General features: G+C 35.6%; 1 non-coding gene across 1 annotated transcript; it reads right to left on the bottom strand.

Moving 5' to 3' along the window:
• Positions 1-2,591: 2,591 nt before the first annotated feature.
• Positions 2,592-2,697, bottom strand: LOC140876904 (small nucleolar RNA R71). The gene has a single exon (XR_012149132.1). It is a non-coding gene; the product is annotated as a small nucleolar RNA R71 (small nucleolar RNA).
• Between the last annotated feature and the right edge of the window lie 2,449 nt (positions 2,698-5,146).

Raw genomic sequence — 5,146 nt, 5'->3', positions numbered from 1 at the left:
TTTTTTCAATGTAGCTTGTGGATTGACCTATTTCGGAGCCGAGATTTGAAGGTATGAATTGACGATGAAAGAATGGGATTGAACTTTCTAGATGAGTTGATTTCTCGAGTCCCGAAAAAAATCACACACTTTACTTTTTTATGTGCTATTGATTGATTTATATGTTTCGATTCACGCATTTGACTGATGGCATGAATTTTAATTGATATTGTTCGGTGATTACCGATATTTTCTATGTGGCCATCATATGAATCGAGTGAGTTAACACGCATATGAGTTGAGATGATTTGACATGAGTACGAATTAGATGCATGAGTTACAAAATTGATATATGTATATTGCATCATATCATTCATATTGAACATGCATTCTTTCGAATTGAAATACAATCTTTGGCGAGTTATAACATTGACGATGAATTAAACACCATCAATGGCGAGTTGTAACATTGATGATGAATCGATGGTGAGTTACAACATTGATAAGTGCATTTTATGCACTTAATGTACATATGATTTGACTTGAATTTTTTTTTATGTATCGAGTGGATTTTATGCATATTTGTTGTTTTTTTGTGAGATGCAAGGATTGGAAGCTAATTAACAAGAAGAAGCGAAAGAAGGAATTAAGGAGCTGCAAGTTTAAAAATTTACTGGAGCTGATAGAGACATTCAAATCCGATCGCCACCGTTCAAATTTAATATTAGGATTTTTTTAAAGTTGCTGTCAAAATTTCGGCTTGATCCGAAGGCTAGAACTCAAGTTATGATTTTTTCAAGAATGCCGCAAAAGAAAGAACAATGCAGGGCGCCCCCCTGCCCTGTAGCTCTTAATTTTGAGAAAATTCTCAAAAATCAGCGGCCCTGCACCTGAGGATATCGCACATGTGCCCTGGAACCAAAACACGCGGTGCACCTGCACCCGAGAGTAGCGCACCCGCGCCCGGCGTGCTGTATTTTTAAAAACATTTATGTCTTGAACTTTAAAAGGACTCTTTGGCATATATCTGAGTTTTAACGAGGGTTTAGAGAGGGATTCAGAGAATAGGAAGGCCATTAGAGACCTTGGAGCACAAAAGAGCACAAAAACTCGGTACGAAGACGGAAGACGGCGGCATCCGGCGACGGAGAAGCTTCATTCTACTTCGTTCTAGTTTCTCTTTGAACTCTAATTTTCTAGTTTGATGGATTGTCTGAAAAACTTATGTTATTTGATTTTTAATTGTGTTATGAACTAATTTCTTAGTCTAGAGGTAGACGGATCTTGACTGGAAACTATGATTTGAATATTTTGATTTATATATTTGAATTTTTCGCACAATTTATTTGTGTTTTTTTTATTTTAATGCTTTTAGTTTAATGACCATAGATTGAATGATATTTTATTTGGAATTTATCACTCGAGAGAGGAGATTTTGAATACGACATAGGAAAATACATCTTTGGTGTTTATATTGTTCGAGAGGCATATAACTCCATAGAAGTCATTATTAGAATCATTGTGCCATTTATCGGATTTAATAGTTGAACTTAGATATAGATATTGAGTTCGCTGTTGAATACGAATTTTTGCTTGATACTCGAGAGAGGTAGTAGAAAATAATAGGGATTCTTGGTTAATAAACTAGAAGAATTAATAATTAAACAATTAGAAATAAATTGTGGTAGACAGTCAAGTGAAGTCGAACCTCTAGCATTCATCGATTATTGAATTTCCATCTTTGCGAAGTCGTGGTTATTTAATTTTGTTTCTTGAAAATTTTAGTTTTATCAAACTCAACCATTTTTGTAGCTCTACATAGGATTAAGATTTTATTAGTTACAAATATTTAATATAATATCATTTTATTCATTCTCTGTGGGATCTACTTGGACTTAATTCCTATATTATAACTGGACATCGTACGCTTGAGATCGAAAAACACGCAACAAGTTTTGGCGTCGTTGCCGAGGAATGAATTTTATTTGATTTATATTAAATTGCGTTAATTAGTCTTAATTTTGATTTAGAGCATTTTATTTTATTTTATTGGTTCTAATTTTAAATTTTTCTCTTTTTTTAATGCATTTTATGCAAAAAAATCCAAAGTTACGACTCACTGCTCTTTAATCCGAAAATAGAGAAAACTGCTAAAGCCTTGAGAAAAGCTAGTAGAGAAGAGTTGCAACAAATGGCTGAAAATAGAGAAAACAAAGGAGAAAGAGAAAGAGTTGAAAATAATGCCCCGATTCCAATCAAAGATCAATTTAAACCGGTGATCAACAATCACTATTCTGGAATTGCTCGGAAGAATATCACGGCGAATAATTTTGAGTTGAATCCAGCTTTGATCAATATGGTGCAACAGAATCAGTTTAGTGGTGCAGCTACTGAAGATTCAAATTTGCATTTGTGCACTTTTCTAGAGATTGCTGACACGGTAAAAATTCATGGTGTTACTGAGGACACCATCAGACTACGACTGTTCCCGTTTTCTCTTAGGGATAATGCTCGTAGTTTGTTACAGTCACTGCCTCTTGGGAGTATTACTACATGGGTTGACATGGTTTCTATGTTTCTGACTAAATATTTTCCGTCTGCCAAGTCTGCACAAATAAAAATTGATATCACTACATTCAGACAACATGATTATGAGCAGTTGTATGAAGTTTGGGAGCGCTACAAAGAATTACTACGAATGTGCCCAAACCATAATTTTGCAGATTGGGAGCAGATTGAATTATTTTATAATGGTTTGAATGGGCAAACTAGGATTTTTTTTGGATGATGCTGCTGGAGGATCGATATTTTCTAAATTTCCTGCGGAGGCTTATGAGATGCTTGAGTAAATGACTATTAATAGTTCACAGTGGCCAAGTGAGAGATGTATCATAAAGAAACCTGCTGGAATTCATGAAGTAGATGCGTTCTCGACCTTGACTTCTCAAATGGCTACTATTTCTACACAGTTGGCTGTGATAAGCAAGGAAAATAAACTTTCAATTGAGTCGACATCATTTGAAACTGCAGTTTATCCTACTGGTGGATTTGAATGTGTGGATCAAGCTCAGTATGTGAACAACCGTAATTTTATTAGCTATCGTGTTAATACTGTACCAAATCAATATCATCATAGTTTGCACAATCATGAGAATTTTTCATATTCAAATAATAATAATGTGTTGAATCATCCACCGAAGTTCTATAATCAAAAGGGTGAGGGTATACCATCTTTGTAGGATTTTGTTGGTAATTTTATATCTGAGTCAACAAAATGATTTGAGAGAACTGAGAATAGACTTGATAATATGGAGATACACTTGACCAATGTGGGTGCTTCTATGAAAAATTTTGAAATACAAATTGGTCAACTTGTGAATGCCTTGACGAATCAGCATAGAGAATATTTTCCTAGCAACACTGAGGTGAACCCAATAGAGAAGTGCAAAGACATCAATCTAAGAAGTGAGAAAGAAGTTGGGGTCGATGACCCAAAGGTAGTGGATGATGATGAAGTTGAAGAGATTGAGATTGAATCAGAAAAATCTGACAGGTAAATTTCCAGTAAGCCTATAGTTGTGTCTGAGCCTGTGACAAAAGCGGTTCTGCCGTATCCTCAGCGGTTCAAGAAAAAAACGTTGGATGAACAATTTTATAAGTTTCTTGATATCTTCAAGAAAATTCATATAAACATTCCATTCGCTGATGCTTTGGAGCAAATTCCACACTATGAAAAATTCATGAAGGATTTGATATCGAGGAAGCGAAAGCTCAAAGAATTCGAGATGGTAAAGTTAACTGAAGAGTGCAGCGCCATATTGCAAAAAAAATTAACACAAAAATTGAAAGATCCACGGAGTTTCACTATTCTTTGATTTATTGGTGGTATCACTGTTAATAGAGCATTATGTAATTTCGGTGCAAGTATTAATTTAATGTCTTTGTCTATTTTCAGTGCCTTGAAGCTTGGCGAGGTGAATCCGATCACGATCACTTTACAGTTGGATGACCGTTCTCTTACTTATTCTCGTGGAATTGTGGAAGTTGTATTGGTAAAAGTAGATAAATTTATTTTTCCTGCTGATTTGTAGTGCTTGACATTGAAGAAGATCAAAATGTCCCTCTAATTTTGGGGAAACCATTCTTGGCAACTGGAAGAGATTTAATTGATGTTCAGGAGGGTGAGTTAACTCTACAAGTTGGTGGTGAAGCGGTCACTTTTAATATTTATAAGACCATGAAGTACCAAGATGAGGTACATGCTTGTAATTGCATTGATTTATTTGATTCTTATGTAAATAATTTTGGTGTATGAATAGAGTTGAAGAGTGGGCAAGATCCGAAGGTGGCGAAGAAGTGAAAAAGAAAGCAAAGTTCAAGATGATTTTTGAGTATGTTTGGAGGATGAAAGAGAGGAACAAAACCTCCAATAAGTTTCATACTAAGTTTTATAGTTACCAGTTTTCCGGCTGTTTCTTTGTCTTATGTATGTGCATTGCAACAGGTAATTCAGGGCCGAGTCATAGATGGCCATGAGTATTTGGGATGAGTTTAGAAGTGGAATTCCGAGTGGTTTTAATGGGTCGTGTTGATTTTACACTGAGGATTCAAATATTTGTATGTTGAAGAATGATGTATTTTTAATCTCATTTTATGGTTTTGCACTTATTTTGGATTGTATAGTTTAACCATGTTTGAGATTCTAAATTTTCTGGGTTTTTGCGTAATTTGGAAAATTTCGGAAAAATGGGCAGAAAAGGAAATTTTTGGAAAGAACATGGCGTTAGAAAGATACGCTGCTGTTCAAGAATGCCTCCTGCGCATGAGGATGCACAACTATTCTAAATTATTTGGGTTTTTGCGTATTTTGGAAAATTTCGGAAAAATGGGCAGAAAAAGGAAATTTTTGGAAAGAACAGGGCGCCAGAAAGATGCGCTGCTGCGCAAGAATGCCTCCTGCGCTTGAAGATGCGCTGTTGTGCATCCTCATGCGCATGGTGGTTGCGCAGGAGCATAACCACCATGCAAAAAAAATTTCCCTGAATTGTTTGACATCGTCATTTTGGTTGTATCACCCGGGGTACCACACGCCATGTGATTAAAAGTGAACTCGCGTTTATATGGAAGAAAGTGTGGAAATTTGTACAACCTGTCCACAACCACCCAA

This window comes from Henckelia pumila, chromosome 1, assembly GCF_033568475.1.
Source record: "Henckelia pumila isolate YLH828 chromosome 1, ASM3356847v2, whole genome shotgun sequence".
Classification (NCBI taxonomy): domain Eukaryota; kingdom Viridiplantae; phylum Streptophyta; class Magnoliopsida; order Lamiales; family Gesneriaceae; genus Henckelia; species Henckelia pumila.
This window is presented reverse-complemented; position numbering and strand designations above follow the sequence as displayed.